Below are 19,070 nucleotides of genomic sequence, written 5' to 3' on the forward strand. Positions count from 1 at the left end.
TGACGGGGGCCCCAATAGACTCGACGCCACTTAAAGGTCGTCCGAGGACTCGTGTGAGGAATCTAGAAGGTAGCGTAGACCCCCCCCCAAACCCCACACAACTTACCACATCTGCCGTCGCAGATGTCCTGGCCCCGGGAAATTCTCCGGGAGGGGGCTGTAGCCCCCCCTACCCAGGAAGGGGCCTTGACCGCCTTTCCTTTCCTTTCGGCGTCCCATCCTTAGAAGGGACCGCCTTCCCCGTTGAGGGGCCAATGGCCACCTCCTTCGAGCGCTCCCATCCGTAATGGGTGACGCCCACTCATAGGAATCTTCCAATTAGTGCTCACCGATCATGACCTTACCGCCACAGGCCGGATAGTTGACCGGCTATCCGGACCCCCCACAACACTCCTACCTAAAGGTCATGTCTTAAAGTCCTTAGCCAGGCTATACAGTCTCCTATGAGTAACTCGTTCCCCACCCGGGACAAATGAACACCATCCCCCAAATACATACTGTCACCAGTAATACAACTATGCGAAATAGAATGCAGTGTATTAGAACGGAACAATCTACTCACTTTGTTATTAATTTTTCTTTCTGAATGGTTTAGAGCAGAAACAGACATAGCCCCCCGCCATACCTTACGTGGGATCATATGTGACCATGCAATTGTGCACCCTGGAACTCTCCTCGCCAACCAACTTACAGTGGAAAGCATCGCCTCAAGAAGAAGTCGTCTACCAGTGGTGACCAAATCATTGCCCCCTGTAATGGCTGGATTTTCTGAGTAGGTGGGATCAGCCCCCAGGGGCCCCTCCAACCCAGCCAGAACGTACTCACCTTCCCTCCTCAGGACTCCTCTATATCCAGGCACCTGGTACCTACCTGAGGATGGGGAACTCGCAATATACAAGCTCATATTATTAAGAACACCACTAAATCTATAGGGATACTAAGAATACTCACTGATTACTAGGGATATCCATACCCTACACCACACTTATTTACATCAGTTGGTCTCGCGGCCACTCAGACCCAGACCGTTCTACCCTAGGGCAGATATGACACACAATCCGGTGTGTCTACACACGGGCCTGCAGAACCCAATGCTCCCTTTTCCAAAGTGTTCGCGATCCTGCGAAACTACACACTAGTTCAACTACCTAGTGCTCTCATTTACTCAAGCCACAATCCTGTGGGTATCGGCACTGGTCTCCCACCCAGTGTTCTCATTAACGCCGCATATCAACGACGACCACATTCCTATGAACACCTATACATATATATATAGATATTGGGATATTATCTCAGCTGTCTACTCGGGATGAAACTACAATAATAACTTTGAATATAGTTCCAGATTATAGTGTACTCCCTGCTCTTGGCATCAAAGGTCCACTCACTCCCTATTTATGTGATCACCACTTACCTGATTGGGATTACTCATCCATTCACGTGCCTAGCAAACACCTAGAAGCTATATTTACCTTCAGTGAACAAGAATAGGGGCTACACACCAGTTTGTTATAAACTGGGGGTTGTTTTATTATAGCAATATAAACATTTATACAGATCTAACAAAGACTATAGATAGAACACACCGCTTGAAAGAGAAGGATTACACATAACAGGAACACTCCGCTGAAAGGGAAAAGATTAGACATAAAGTGTAAATGTAGCTAATGTGATGAAAACAATATCACCTGATTAGTGTGAAGTCTTGTTCTAGCTGTCATCTGGGTTCCTCTCTCGTCTGTGCCTTGGCTCATCTCATGCTCTCTCTCTCTCCTGCACTCTTGGGTACACCTCTGCGCTGATCACTCTGTCTCTGGACTCCTCTCCCCCACACGAACTGTCTCTCCACCTTCCGTCTTCAATCTTAATGGTTCCTGCCGCTCTGATCACCGTTCATTCCACTAGCTTATTCACTCTGTCTCTGCGCCAATGTCCAATTAACTCCATCTGCTCCCATAGGTTAATCCACGAGCTCTCCTCTATCTCTTTTAAAAGGCATTGCTTCAGACTCCAGCTATTCACACCTCCTCCTGATAAGCAACTGCTTCTGACTGCTTCCTTCAGTTCCAGCTCACTATTCAACTCAGCTCTTCTCCAGATTGAACCCTCTCTCTCTCTCTGCCAACTCAACTCCACTGCTCGACTCTCTGCTGGACTGACCCTCTGCTTGACTCTCTCCTCAACTCTCCTCTGCTTGACTGACTAACTCCGCCTCTGCACTTCACAAATATAGAATGCTGTTTCCTCATGGAAAGTTCCAGCCAGCAGCTTCCTCCCACCAATCCCATGCACCAGGCTCCTTGCGCTAGACGCTCCCACAGTGACCAGTCTGCTTGTTTCGTCTAGAGACCTGAGCCCGGGAACAATTCCTGATTAGATTCAGCTCTGGCCGGTTCTCTCCGGTCCGCTTAGGGCGAACAACAGTTATAACTATAAACATTGCTTTTGCCCTAAAAAGCCTCTCTGCTTCCATCAAGATGGATTCCCTCTAGCTCTAGGCCTGTAGGCCTGAAAAGGGGTGAAATGCTCCTTAGCTCTGTCAGAATACCTACATAAACCATACCAATGTGTCTAATATGTCAAAGCCAATAGGCAATAGACAGGTTAAAGTCAAGAATAAAGGCATATTAAGCAGCTATCCTCTTCTAGATCTGGAAAAAAGGGCTTAAAAGGGCCAACACAGGCTAAGAATACCTATACTAGATGCGAGCAAGACTAATGATCTATATCACTGCTAAATAAAGCCAAAAACTCTGCCATTACATTGCACCCTAGATCCTTATCTTGCGAGCATCTTATAAACAACAACAACCATCTAAACAAACATCAACATAATCTATCCAACATAGGCTAAAAAATACCTATCCTAGATGTGAGCAAGATTAAGATCTATATCACTGCTAAATAAAGCCCAAAAAACTCTGCCATCCACCCTTAGATCCTTATCTTGCGAACATCTTATAAACAATAACATCTAAATAAACAAACATCAACACAATCTATCAACAAATCAAAACCTAAAAAACTCCCTAAAAACAATGACAACTCAAGGAAATTCCACCTGAAACTCAATTGTAGGTAACAGAAACCTAAAAACAAATCAAAGCACCCTTGACTTGAATGCTGAAACATATCTGAGATTGGATCTGATAACAACAGAAACTAACCAAAGCATCCTCAAACTAAATGTGCCTCAACTTCTAATGATAACTGGTGAAATCTAGTGATGTAGGGACTTATGTGTTGAATGAAAACAGCAAGGGGCCTAAATGGGGACTACTTCGGACAACTTAAGGCTAAATGAGGCCTACCTACTATTGTCAACTTAAGAACTAAATGTGTTTCAACTTCTAATGAGAAAACAAGAAAGGGCCTAAATGAGCCCTACCTACTATAAGCAACTTAAGCTAATGATGACTCATGAAACTATTGGTGTAGGGGCTAATATGTGAGATGAAAATAACAATAGGCCTAAATGAGGCCTACCTACTGACATTTGTCAATTTAAAGTGAAATCTGAGAAATAAACATGATAAACTGTGTCAAAGTTTGGGCAAACATTAATACATAATCATACTAAAAGACACACCACCCAGAACAATCCAAATTTTAAGGTAACCACCCTTTGATCAATCAAGGTGAAAATGTAAGAACAGTAAAAAAAAAACAACAACAACCCCGTTTAAGAACACATGTGGGCACCGCCATTCAAAAAAGTCCTTCACTGAAATCACGCAAAAACTGTTTTGAAGAAAACAGAAAAACTATAATAGGTGACATATTTTTTTTTTTTAAAAAGTGGGGCCTGATTGTCCAAGGGATTATTCAATGTCCAAATTCTTCAGTGTAGGCCACCACCCTGCATCCTCGGTATCCGGACACTTCCTCCAATGCGGCCATCCATCACCCTTCCGGTCTGGTCTGGTCTGGTCTGGTTCCATCATCCAAAACAATAAACTAAAATAAAAACATGAAAGTAAAAAGCTAAAACAATAAAAGGAGTGGGAGGGGGTTGGGCCGACGCACGCCCCACAACCCAGCAACCTAGGAACAAGAGAACAAGTATCATTATTCTTGTAAAATAAAATTTTCCATTTAAAAAGCACCCCGGGTGCCTTTCATTATTGAAAAGAAAATATCCTAATTAATTAAAAACATTCAAAATTTAACTTTTAATAACATTGTGTGGGGCCTAACATACCCTAATCCTTACTAAGCCAGTCCCACCCTTCAGAGCAGGAGCCATGCTACAGCGTGAAAAAAAAAAAAAAAATTTGGATTACCGTCAAATGATGAGCTCATAGCATCAGCAGGGCACTGCAAGCCTCCCAGTTTCCCTGACCAGAGAAGCCCGCCCAGGCCCGTCACGACTAACGAACTCCAAGGGAAGAGCCAGGTCACCCCGCCCTTAAATAAACAGGCCGTTCGCGGAAGAAAATTGAACTGTAGCCAATCATAACAAACTGGGACGTGATCGAAACTTGCAGAATGAAAAAACTCGTCTGACAGACCAGCTGGTCTGCCAAGGTCGAAAAACAAATTTCTCATGCCTTATTTTCTAACTAACGGAAGCTAGAATTGAACAAAAAACAATTCTGTTACAGTGTACTGCCAATTAAAAAAGCTCCAGTTTTGAAAAAGACTTTTGTCCAACTAATTCAGCTAAAGGCAAGACATTTAAAATATGGGCACTTATTTAGAAAGGGGCAACTACCTTTGGCACACAACATTATACATTCTGCATTTGGGAAAAAAAACGAAGTAACATGGTCCATTTGTCAAAGAGAAATAATTTGTAAAACAACATAAAATGCAGATACATTTCAACACACATTTATAAAAACATACATTTTAATTTGCATTCGGGGAAAATAATAATGTTGCATTTGAACATGTTTCCTTTCAAAGGCAAATGGTTGCCTTTCACTAATTAAAAGCACATGTCACCATGCACAGTCGGGCAAGATTTATTAGTCTCAAACCAACACATTCCTGTCTAGATGGAAACCCCTCACAGAAATAATTAATGAAAACAGCTCGTAGCGTGCACTCTAACGGGCCATTTTTTTTTTTAACATTTCACTCATTTTAAAAGAACACAGCTTTCTCCGTAAGGTTGATTTATAACCACATCAGTTCCAAGGTGAACCCACACAAATTCGTAGACGCATTTCAAAAGGAATGTGAAATGAACAGAACCCTTCTCAAAACACAAGATGTTACCTTCCCGTCAAGAAACTGACAAAGCACGTAGGCAGACCAAGGAACCAAACAAAAAGTGAAAATCAAACCATCAAATAATCCACTGACTTTTATAGTCAGGTCAGATAACGATGCATGTTGACAGCATGTAAAAAATAAAGACTGCCATCTCAACTCAAGATATTAACCCTTTGGCAGCTCAAGCAGAATCATTTCCCAACGTCCATGGATACATGGGAAAATCATTAGCACATTTCTTCACGTTTACAGATGACACGCACACATATTTTCAAAACGTTATCCCCAAGCACCCGAGAGAGATCCAGCTCCCTCCTGCCAAACGTAATGATAACATGCCCTGTCCAAGCCATGACCACATGGCGCTATTCACAAGCCATATTTACAAGACAAGCCTTTCACAAACAACATTTCCAAGGCGCAATGCACAAGGAACACAACAGATCAACATGAGAACATGCACCTCACAAATCACATTAATACGGCGCTATTCACAAGTCATATTTACAAGACAAACTTTTCACAAACAATGTATCCAAGGCGCAATGCACAAGGAACACAACAGATCAACATGAGAACATGCACCTCACAAGCCACATTAATATGGCGCTATTCACAAGTCATATTTACAAGGAGCTATATTCAAAGAACTCCACAGATCATATTACAATGAACACATTTCACATTGCACAGCATAAGCAGATGCAGCAAGCAATTGAATGGGCAATTTAAAAGCATTTTTTACACACATTTATACAATTGGACCATCACAAAGATGTAACTGGCTTCCTCATGTAATGTCATCCTTCAACTCTGACAGTTTAAACACCAAGATGAAAACCATTCCTTCCACCCTGAATAAACCAAATGCCATGATGTAATGCAATCTCCTCACGCTGCAACTGTTCAAGCCAATAGGTCTAACAGGCTACATAAACTGCAACATTACGCCAGATGGAACCAGCGTTCAGGACACTCCCTCAGAACACATGAGAAACTCTCTAAGCACATGGAGGTCACACAGGCTTCGTAAACTGTTCGACTACGCCAGATGTTATGGCTGGCGCTCAGGGCACTCCCACACAACACATGGGCAACTCTCTAAACACATGGCCAGGCACACAGGTTTCGTAAACTGTTCGACTACGCCAGATGTAATGGCTGGATTTTCTGAGTAGGTGGGATCAGCCCCCAGGGGCCCCTCCAACCCAGCCAGAACGTACTCACCTTCCCTCCTCAGGACTCCTCTATATCCAGGCACCTGGTACCTACCTGAGGATGGGGAACTCGCAATATACAAGCTCATATTATTAAGAACACCACTAAATCTATAGGGATACTAAGAATACTCACTGATTACTAGGGATATCCATACCCTACACCACACTTATTTACATCAGTTGGTCTCGCGGCCACTCAGACCCAGACCGTTCTACCCTAGGGCAGATATGACACACAATCCGGTGTGTCTACACACGGGCCTGCAGAACCCAATGCTCCCTTTTCCAAAGTGTTCGCGATCCTGCAAAACTACACACTAGTTCAACTACCTAGTGCTCTCATTTACTCAAGCCACAATCCTGTGGGTATCGGCACTGGTCTCCCACCCAGTGTTCTCATTAACGCCGCATATCAACGACGACCACATTCCTATGAACACCTATACATATATATATAGATATTGGGATATTATCTCAGCTGTCTACTCGGGATGAAACTACAATAATAACTTTGAATATAGTTCCAGATTATAGTGTACTCCCTGCTCTTGGCATCAAAGGTCCACTCACTCCCTATTTATGTGATCACCACTTACCTGATTGGGATTACTCATCCATTCACGTGCCTAGCAAACACCTAGAAGCTATATTTACCTTCAGTGAACAAGAATAGGGGCTACACACCAGTTTGTTATAAACTGGGGGTTGTTTTATTATAGCAATATAAACATTTATACAGATCTAACAAAGACTATAGATAGAACACACCGCTTGAAAGAGAAGGATTACACATAACAGGAACACTCCGCTGAAAGGGAAAAGATTAGACATAAAGTGTAAATGTAGCTAATGTGATGAAAACAATATCACCTGATTAGTGTGAAGTCTTGTTCTAGCTGTCATCTGGGTTCCTCTCTCGTCTGTGCCTTGGCTCATCTCATGCTCTCTCTCTCTCCTGCACTCTTGGGTACACCTCTGCGCTGATCACTCTGTCTCTGGACTCCTCTCCCCCACACGAACTGTCTCTCCACCTTCCGTCTTCAATCTTAATGGTTCCTGCCGCTCTGATCACCGTTCATTCCACTAGCTTATTCACTCTGTCTCTGCGCCAATGTCCAATTAACTCCATCTGCTCCCATAGGTTAATCCACGAGCTCTCCTCTATCTCTTTTAAAAGGCATTACTTCAGACTCCAGCTATTCACACCTCCTCCTGATAAGCAACTGCTTCTGACTGCTTCCTTCAGTTCCAGCTCACTATTCAACTCAGCTCTTCTCCAGATTGAACCCTCTCTCTCTCTCTGCCAACTCCACTCCACTGCTCGACTCTCTGCTGGACTGACCCTCTGCTTGACTCTCTCCTCGACTCTCCTCTGCTTGACTGACTAACTCCGCCTCTGCACTTCACAAATATAGAATGCTGTTTCCTCATGGAAAGTTCCAGCCAGCAGCTTCCTCCCACCAATCCCATGCACCAGGCTCCTTGCGCTAGACGCTCCCACAGTGACCAGTCTGCTTGTTTCGTCTAGAGACCTGAGCCCGGGAACAATTCCTGATTAGATTCAGCTCTGGCCGGTTCTCTCCGGTCCGCTTAGGGCGAACAACAGTTATAACTATAAACATTGCTTTTGCCCTAAAAAGCCTCTCTGCTTCCATCAAGATGGATTCCCTCTAGCTCTAGGCCTGTAGGCCTGAAAAGGGGTGAAATGCTCCTTAGCTCTGTCAGAATACCTACATAAACCATACCAATGTGTCTAATATGTCAAAGCCAATAGGCAATAGACAGGTTAAAGTCAAGAATAAAGGCATATTAAGCAGCTATCCTCTTCTAGATCTGGAAAAAAGGGCTTAAAAGGGCCAACACAGGCTAAGAATACCTATACTAGATGCGAGCAAGACTAATGATCTATATCACTGCTAAATAAAGCCAAAAACTCTGCCATTACACCCCCAAGATGTACTATGACTACAGACGGCGGTGACCTCGCCCGCCCTAGCAAACCCTCAAAAAATGATTGAAACTGGTCAATACAGAGTCCGCCCTTTCCGTAGAAAGACACCCTGTACCCGTATTCCCCAGCCACGTGATTCATGTCACCTGCTTTGAATACGTCCGCGGCTCGCCTCATGTATGAGTGGCCCACGACCCACACCTCCTTTTTCACAGCCGGTGAAGTATGACCGCTGGCCTGGTGTTGGGTCGACTGCATAATCCGCCCCGCCTCGTAGGCTTGCGCAACTGAAACCAAACAAAAACAAGAAGCGTGAGTACATCGTTACAGCTTCACAACATGTGCAATCGCACATACCTCTTATAACAATTGGAGGACCAACGCCCCACACGTTTAATTTGTTCAACATTCAGACCCCTGGCCGTAGCCTCTGTAGCAGCCCCTATCCGAAAGGAATGGGTCCCAAACTCGCCCGGGTTCAAGCCCGCAGCCGTAATTGACATCGCCAGCACCCGCTGAAACTGAAACCTCGTCAGTGGGGTGGCGTCAGCGTGTCTCAACAAGGCCCCCCCCCATGATGCCACCCTTTGTGCTAAATACTCCTCTACACAACTCACCGGGAACATAGAGGACCCGGGGATCCTTCGTATCATTATGCAGTCCCCCATCGAACCCTGATCGGTCTTGGACTTGACAAATGAGACAGTCATTGTCTCCCCCCTGACTTGGACGTGCTCTCGGCACAGTCCCCCCATGGTATCCTGCTTGTTCCTTGCCACTAATTCGCTTACCCGCATAGCCCCATGGAATGCTAGCACAAAAGCGGCCCGGAATAACACTGCTTCATACTGGGATGAACATGTTGCAGGCAGTACAGATAACAACAAAGCCAACCTATCCAGACCTATCGGGCGCCTCTCATCTACTCTGCGACCCTCAAGGCGTTGCCACCCACGCAGCGCTTTTTGCACAACGAAAGACGCTGTCGGGTCCTGGATCCCATGAGCCCTAGCCACAAAGGAAATGGCGGCCCGATGCCTCTGAGCCGTAGCCACTGATTTGCCTGCCTGACGTAAGGATAGCAGGAATTTCACTACCAACTCTTCCTGTCCCCAAAGCTCCCCTCTAGCTGCCCCCAAAAAGGCCCAATAGGAACGGAACGCCCCTTCATATGCCTTCCTCGTCCTGGGTGCTAAACTCTCTCCCACGAGGTTCTGTAGTTCGGGGCACCGAGAGACCAGAGAGCTTCGGGAAAGGGTGCTGCCACCGGGTCCGCTGTGGGCAGAAAACCCCAGAAGGCCTGCTTACGAAAACGAGAAAGCGCATCAGCCGCCTAGTTCATCACCCCTGGGACATGTTTTGCCTTAAATAGTACATTCAATTGCATACACAATAACACAATTTCCTTGAGCAATCTCAGAATCCACTGGCATCGTGCTGCCTGGCTATTGATACACTCAACCACGGTCATGTTATCAGACCAGAATACCACAGAGTGATCTCTGAATCCCTCGGGCCAAGTTCTCAGGGCCACCAAAATGGGAAAAAGTTCTAGGAAACCAATGTTACTTGTCAGACCACTCTCATGCCACCATGACGGCCATTTTAGTGCCGACCACTGAGTGCCGAATATGGCACCAAAACCAATGCTTCCTGCCGAATCCGTCCACAGCCCCAGCTCCTCGGAGGACACGGCCGGTTTGTTCCAGACAATTCGGCCATTGAAATCCGCCAGAAATGCCAACCAAATGCGCATGTCCTGGCGAACCTCTGCCGAGAGCCTTGTGCGATGATGCCCCTCCTTCAGGCCGACCATGGCTTGAGCGATCGAGCGGGAAAAGGGGCGGGCCATCGGTATAACTCTTAGGGCAAAGTTCAACTGTCCCACCAATTGTTGTAATTGATGCAGCCTAACCTTAGACTCACTTATACACATTTGCAGGGATGCCCTGAATCGTAACACTTTGTCCCCTGGTAGACGAAAACAACCTTCCTCGGAATCGAGCTCGATCCCCAGAAACTCGAGGCAAGTCGAGGGACCCACAGTCTTACCTGGTGCCAATGGCACGCCAAACTGATTCATCAAAACACAAAATGCAGTCAAAGCCTGTCCACATTCGGGATCCCCGGCTGCCCCCCAGAAACAAAAAATCATCGAGATAATGCATCACATGTTGAAACCCCGTTTTCCTCGTGAAGACCCATTGCAGGAAGCAACTGAACTTTTCGAAATAGGCACAAGATATAGAGCACCCCATTGGCATACACCTATCCATGTAATAATGACCCTGAAACATGAAACCAAGGAGACGCTGATCGTCTGGATGTACCGGGAGCAACCGGAACGCTGACTCGATATCAGATTTTGCCATCAGCGCTCCGGGCCCCAGGCGATTCAAAATGGCTACGGCCTCATCGAAGGATGCGTACCGCACCGAACACACTTCCGGGTCTATCGCATCGTTCACAGAAAGACCACGTGGGGCTGATAAATTATGTATCAGCCGAAACTCCCCCGGATCCTTCTTGGGGACCACCCCTAAAGGGGAACAAACAAAGTTAGCAACTGGTGGCGCATTAAATGGACCGGCGACTCGACCTCGAGCCACCTCTTTCCCGATCTTTTCTTGTACCACGGCCGTATGCTGCAGGACCGATATCTGGTTTTTACATTTTGGTACACCCCGAAACTCTCCCACTGGGCTGCGGAAACCATATGAAAATCCGTTGCGCAACACCCCAGCGGAAGCGTGATCCGGGTATTCGCTGAGCCAGGGAATCATTGCCATGGTATCAATCGGGGTAGGTAAAGGCGCCCCTTGGACTATGTCAGACCTGTTTGGCGCCTCCTCTCCCCCCGTTATCACCTGTTTTGGCTCTGCACATGGACTCAGGATGGGATGATTGCCCACACCCCCCACATTCGTGCCTAAATTTGCATGACCCCTGGGGCCTAGTACATTTCCCCCTGTTAAAGTTCCAACAAACCCCCCTTTTAATTGCGTTGCCGGCTGGCCTCGAGTGATTGTCGTTACTCGTACCTGATCGAAAGGGCGTCCCCGCATATTGGCGGGAGGATTCACCCACGTTACTCCCGATCAATGGCACCCTCAATATGCCAGAGTCCTCCATTTTTGACCAGGACACAGAATCATAACAATCCCAAGTTAAATTATTATCATGCTCTTTCGCTTTTCTGAAAATATTGTCGTAACAAAACCAATGATTGCCCTCGTGAGATACTGAATACCCCATGATCCGTGACTGATAAATCGGCAATTCGGGCAGCAATTCGGGCCTACGTTCACCCAAAATGGATGTAAACACCCCCCATGCCTTGCCCCAATTACCAATGTTTTCATTTACCTTAAAGGCGGCCATCTTTGCGCGCCAAACACTCGGATGCATGAGCTCTTTCTGGCTCTTAACATGCTCCATTTCATAATGGTCGGTAAGCAACGAGAAGATGTTTATATATTCCCCTGCCCATATTTTCTCTTTAATAGCCAGAGGGACATGCTGACCCAATTTTTCCCTCCGAGAGGGTGCGGATTCATCCCTCGCAATCGTCAATGGCCGCTTACCTGAACCGGAAGCTGTATCAGCGACTGGAATTGATGGCGATGGTGCCTTCGTCGCTTCCCTTGTTTCCCGCAGCTGCCTCATCAACACCTGCGCGTCGTCAGCCGTGGCGCCCTTGCTACCTTTACCCAACCACGCTGCTAGTTGTGCTGCCAGCTCGGGCGGCATATCCTCCCCGGACAAGGGGGTGACCACTAAGGGAATCGGATTCCCTTCCTCCGGCAAAGGAATGGGTGCTTCGAGTGGGGTACAGGGAACTGGGACGTCCCCCCCTGCTGTTCCCCTTCTGGGCCTCTTGCCTTTTCCTCCTGGAGCTGCTCCTGCCAGAGGACGTTTCGGCCCCCCTTCCTCGTCTTTCTCCGCCATTCGCTTCTTTAAGTCGGTCACCTCCTTCATGAGAACACGCAGCATCTGGTCGGTAGTCAATCGCTTTCCCGCCTTCTTAGGCATTCTCAGACAGAGTATCTAAAAAACAAACAAGAAAGATTACAACGCTCAAAATTGGCTCTTCGTTCCGTCTCGAGCTCACGTGCAGCGAGGTGGTGCAGCTTCAGAGCACAGGAACAAGAGGATGCTTCCTTGGCTTGTTGCTCCTTTTATCCGTCTTCAGGGCGGGCGTAAACCCGCCCCGGCCTGCCCCGAGGGCGTGGCCCGGCCGCGTCAGTGTCTAGGCCAGCCCACTCCAGGGCGGGAAAAAGGCGCGCCCCGGCTACGCCACTTCGGGCATACCAGCCGAGACTCGCCTCCCGCCCAAGATGGCTTCCCGGGGGGATCGTGGTACTCCGCCATACGTTCGGGGGGACCGAATGGTCGCCCCTTTCCAAGATTCCTCCAATAGCCAATTCGGATGCATCGGTCTCTAGATGGAATGGTTCGGAAGGATCAGCATGTAGCAAAATGGGGGTAGTACTAAAACTCATCTTCAGGCAGTTGACTTGAAGGCTTCTTCCGCTTCATCCAACAATTTGAAAGGCACTACTTTCTTCAACAACTGCATGAGAAGAATTATCTTTTAAAAGGATTCATGAATAAATCTCCAATATAAATTGGAAAAGACAATGAAGCTTTGGAATTCCTTTACAGTGGTTACTGATTTCCAATCTGTGACAGCCTTCACCTTCTGCGCATCCATAGTTATACCTGAAGGTAAGAGGACACATCCTAGAAATTCTACCATAGTTGTATTAAAAATGCATTTTTCCAATTGTTTTAAGTACTGCCTTGACTTGCTTCTGATGTTTCTCCTCTGTAGCTGAGTAAATTATTATATCATCAATATAAAGAATTGCTCTTTTATCATTGAATTCCTTTAAAACATAATTAATGAAACACTGGAAGGCAGCAGTAGCGTTGCATAGCCCTTATGGCATTACTTGGTACTCAGGTAAACCATAATTTTTCCTGAGTGCCATATTCCACTCATCCCCCTCTCATAGTCTACTTAGGTGATAGGCACCTCTGAGATCTAATTTGGTGTAAATACACGCCCCTTTTACTTTATCCAAAAGCACCGAATTGAGGGGCAGTGGATAGCGATTTTTGAAGGCGATTCCCTTGATGGCTGTGTAATCTATGCAGGGCCTGAGATCGCCTCCTTTCTCTGGTACAAAAAAAGTGGTGATGACAATACTGGAGACTGTGATGGCCTGATGAATCTGTTGTCCAAATTCTTTTTAGATATTCTTTTAGATTTTTGTTCTCCTTTTCAGTCAGGGAATACATCCGACTATAGAGTAAATAGGAGCTTGGTTCAAAATACATTTTGCAGTCATATGATCTATGAGGAGGACGTTTCTTTGCATCCACCTTATTAAAGACCTCTGTATAATCTTTATACTCACCTGGAATCTCAATAGTTTGTATCACACAAACTGAGGATCCAATCTAGCAAAGCTGAGTCAATGCATTTTGATTCTTGATGAGGTTCACCTTTGCAAAATATTCTCCAGACAATATTCCGAAATCATTTCAATAGTCCTAGCACTCCAATTTATAGAGGGGTTTTGTTCTGTCAACCAAGGAAGTCCAAGAATAAGTTGAAATTGTGGTGCATCTATCAGATTAAGCTGCATAATTTCCAGATGATATTTGGGGGTTAGTAATTGCACTCGTTCAGTGTGACTTACAATCGGTCCCGTGAAAGATTGTTTCCATCTGCAGCACTGACAGCTTCACTTTTTTTCTTCTTAATGGACTTCAATCCAATGTGATCCCCAAACGATAGGTCACAAAAGTTCACTGTAGCCCCAGAGTCAATCATCACTGACATTTTTTTTAAATTTTTTTTATTTTTAAGAGTTCTTTTTATTAAATGTTCATCGACAAATGAGATTCAGTACAGAGGAAGCAGATTATACTTTCTGAATATCAGAGACACTGCCGCTCTGGACCAAGATCATCAACAGCTCTCTACAGCAAGGGTGCATCCCTAACATCCTCAAAATAGGGCAAGTCACACCCATCCTAAAAAAACCCACAGCTGACCCGATGGATCTTAACAACTATCGACCTATTTCGAACAGCCCTACCCTAGCCAAACTCTTGGAAAAATGCGTCCTCCAATAATTGACAAAACATATTGACCTCTTCAACCTCCTTGACAATCACCAATCTGGCTTTAGAGCAGGGCATAGCACTGAAACAGCCATGACTCACATTATCGATGATGCGCTACAAATACTCGACCAGAATGGTTCATGCCTACTCATCCTGCTAGATCTCTCCTCTGCCTTTGATACAGTCAAACATGAGAACCTGACAGATCTATTGAACCTCAGAATGGGTCTATCAGGGTCAGTGCTCAATTGGTTTACCTCCTTTCTTCAAAACCGGACCCAAAAATTCAAGGTCAATAACTCCTTCTCCAAACCAGTTCCAGTAACTCTTGGAGTCCCACAAGGGTCCGCTCTATCTCCCACACTGTTCAATCTATTCATGGAACCTCTTACTACCTTGTTGCAAGCATCCAACGTCCAATTTCACATGTATGCAGACGATACACAACTCTAACTGAAGATTCAGACTCCTGAAGATGTCAAACTACTCAACCAAACACTGTTGAGAACCCAAACATGTCTAACTGAGAACCACCTCAAACTTAACACACTCAAAACTGAATTCCTACTCATAGCTCCACCCTCCAAAATCCTCCTCTTCCAGGACTGGTTCAAACACCTCACTGCATTCAACGTCCAACCGACAATCATTGACTCAGCTAAATCTCTGGGTATAACCCTTGATGGCAACCTCAAAATGCATAAACACATTGCCAATGCAACAAAAGGTGCACATTTTCTGATTAATATTCTAAGGAAACTTAAACCCTTCCTACCAAAAAACGACATCAAACCGGCAGTTCAAGCTCTAGTTATCCCCAGGATCAAATACGGAAGTGTGTCCCTTTGCGGTCTCCCCAAAGCTACAACAGCACCACTAAGAGCCACCATCAACGCTGCAGCCAGGCTCATCACGGGCTAAAAAAAAAAGGTCTCGCATCTCCCCCGACCTGAAAGCGTTGAACTGGCTACCATGGGAAGCCAAAATTCACCTAAAAATAGCATTCTTAACCCACAAAGCCATTCACCATCAAGCACCCAGCTATCTCTCTCGGAAACTGTCTATCTCGGGAGGCAAGAGATCCACAAGAAGTGCAGAAAGCCTATTACTGAAGCCACACAGATTTATCAAGGCGAAAACCTACAAACGCTCCTTCTCAGGGATGGCTCCTAGGATTTGGAACGCACTACCCCCAGAAACCAGACTTACCACATCTACTGCACTGTTCAAAAAGGAAGTAAAGGCGATCCTCATGGAAAAATTCACATGAGCCTCTCTGACATTCACGACCTATATAGATGCAAACAGACAATCTACATCGCATGGTCGCTCTCTCGGCCCGCATCTTTCTCTATATCTGAGTCAAGATTTAACACATCTTAGGATGCAGCTTTTGATCTACCTCTCTTGGCTGTTTTATTTTATTTTTTATGCACACTTTATCCACACACGTCTGTATTTCTGTATTGTGTACTGCCGTATTATGTTTTTATATCTCATTCTGCTTATTTATGCTATTGTATACTGTTTTTGTATAATTTTTTCACTGCTTGTAAAGCGCTCTGATATCCGCAAGGGTCTGGTTCGCGCTCTATAAAACTTTCAAAATAAAATAAAATAAATAAACAGAATTGCACAGCAGTACACTGTAGTGATATTTCTTTAAGTTCAACTTGTTGAAATTTCAACATCACTGTAAGGACTAAATGAGATGAAGATACTTGCAAAGTATTTGCAACCCGATGCTCGGTTGGAGTTACTTCCTGATCTGCATTCACCGATCCAACCCCTTTTACTGGTGGTGCTGCAAGTTTTCCTTCTTCTGAACTTAATATTTCCTTGGAAAAGTCCTTACAAAGTATCCATTAGCACCACAGTAAAGACACAATTTATTCTGCCTTCTTTTTCTGTTTCTTCATTGGATGGTGAACCTCTAATTGTACCAATTTTCATTGGTTCTATTCCTAACTGACCTTGTGTGGCTTTTACCGGTTCTGTTTTGATTCTATCAAACCTAGGCACACTAGCTCAGAATTTTTTCATTTGTACTTTTCTTTCATTCTGACAAAAATACCAGATCCCCCAACACTGAAATCTATGTCCGCCAATTTGGAATTTATGCTAAAGGATACTTCAATTCATCTTTTAAACCTCAATAGAAGACTATTGCTTTCTTATTCTTAGGCCAATCGGTTTCTACTATTAGTTTTTTAAACTGAGTCAGATGGGCGATCAGTTCTCGATTTCCTTGTGTTAACTCTAATAGTTCAATACTGGTTTCCTGGGATGTCTTCCATCTATGTAATATCTGAAAAAAATATTTCTTGAATTCCGCAAAGTCATATAGAATCAGATCACCTTTCATTATGAGAGGCATTGAACATGATGCCACATCGCCAGTAAGGTAGGACAAAATAAATGCCATTCGAGACTGTGGATCAGGAAAATCATTGATGGCACATAAAGAGTATTGTATCAGAAAAACTTGAGTCTTATGAGGGTCTCCACTAAATTGTTCTAGGGATGCTATGGAAAATACTGGGGATAGAGTGAATGACTTGAGTAGATACGAAAGATACTGATTCTGTAGTAGGATTAAGGTTGTCTGAAACTTTTGCCTGAAACCCTGTCGCTATCTCACTCACACGCGTGACTAAATATGAGGTTTCTATTCTTGAATTCACAATTTCTTGACGTAGAGTTTTTTTCTCCTCCCGCACTGCTACTAGCTCCTTTTGGCAACCCAAGATCCCTTTACTCAGGTGCAAGTAATAACTTGGGGACTTCATTCTGTCAGGATATCAATAGTTACACAGGCATAGAATGCTGAGCTCTTCCAATGCCCCTCCAAGAACACTCAAGCTCTAAAGTGATTACATCAGATCAAGTTATTCAAAGGGGGGAAAGGGGGTGGGTAGTAAGAAGAGAGAGCCCACAACAATGGTTTGTTCTTAGGAATATTTCTTCTTCCTGCCGATAGTGTATACCACAGCGCAACCGTCCTTAGGTAAAAAAAAAAAAAAAATATATATATATATATATATATATATATATATATATATATATATATATATATATATATATATCCAACAAAACAGGACTCCCTTTGAACATAGAGCCTCACGAGGTAAGTATCAGGCCCGCTTTTATTGGAAGGTAGCCTGACAGCAGGTACCATCAGGAGCAGCATTAGTCAATAGTTAACGCCAGACGCGTTTCAGGAATAATCCCTTCTTCAGTGGCGTTTTCGGGCAAAGGTGGTTTAAAGCGCTTATGAAGGCACACAAGTTAATTGAATCACCCACCCATTAGGCGTGGCCTCTTGCAAGGAATTGTGGGTGATGCAGTGTTCCTCCGTTCTCCCCAGTGGGCGCACCTCCAAACACCTTGAATCACAGCCTTTTAAAATTGCAAATGTCCATGGCGGGATCTGCCCCGCTTTGTGTGCTGCCGACCGGAGCCTTCGAACTGGATTCCCCCTGCAAGGACTCCAGTTTGCCCTCGTTCTCAACATGGCTGCATTCCTTTGGTGCTGACCTAGACCCGCAGAGCAGCGGTGGGCTCGAATTCGCGACCGAGAAAGGCGCCTTTAATCCAACAAAACAGGAACTCCCTTTGAACATATATATATATATATATATATGTATATAGACCTAAATCTAGATATAGACCTCAGCTACCATGGGACAATATAGATCTGTTCCATGACCTGGTTAACAATGACATGCTTAAACTTCTCAACAGACCCCTAGATAAACAAAGTATAACACCAGAAATGAGGGCGGCACTGATGGAATTGAAGAATGACGACTCGATCGTCATAAAGCCATCCGATAAGGGCGAAAATGTTGTTTTGTGGGATAAGAAAATGTACATCAATGAATCAATGAGATAGTTATCCGACACCACATGCTACACTAAAGTGGACCACACATATTTAACCAAATTACAGAGTAGAGTACACCAGCACATCCGAGGGTGGGCTAGTGAGAAACTGTTAAATTAGGATGAGTCCAAGTTTCTTATCAATGACAATCCTACTACACCCACATTTACCTTCTACCGAAGGTACATAAGAACCAGACACAACCCCCAGCAAGACCAATAGTGTTGTCTATCAACAGCCTATTAGAAAATGTCTCTCATTACGTGGACTACTTCCTCAAAACTATGTAAAAGATCTCACATCACACATAGAAGACACCCAGGACTTCTTACAGAATGTAGAGAACATCAAGTGGGAGTCTCACTTTTGGCTAGTGTGTTTAGATGTTGAGAGCTTATACACATCCATTCGACACAGGGATGGACTGAGGGCATGCGAATATTTTTTAAGAACAAGAAGTAGACACCTTGAAGCACACTCTAAAATGTTACTCCAAATGATAGAACTATGCCTGGAGGAAAATGTTTTTCTATTTAACGGGGTACTGTACAAGCAAATCCAGGGCACATCGATGGGCACCTGCTTTGCCCCCAGCTATGCCAATCTATTGGTAGGCTGGTGGGAGGAGCAGGTGCTCAAAAATGATGCCCTGGAA

This window comes from Lissotriton vulgaris, chromosome 2_1 (genome assembly GCF_964263255.1).
Source record: "Lissotriton vulgaris chromosome 2_1, aLisVul1.2, whole genome shotgun sequence".
NCBI classification, from domain to species: Eukaryota; Metazoa; Chordata; class Amphibia; order Caudata; family Salamandridae; genus Lissotriton; species Lissotriton vulgaris.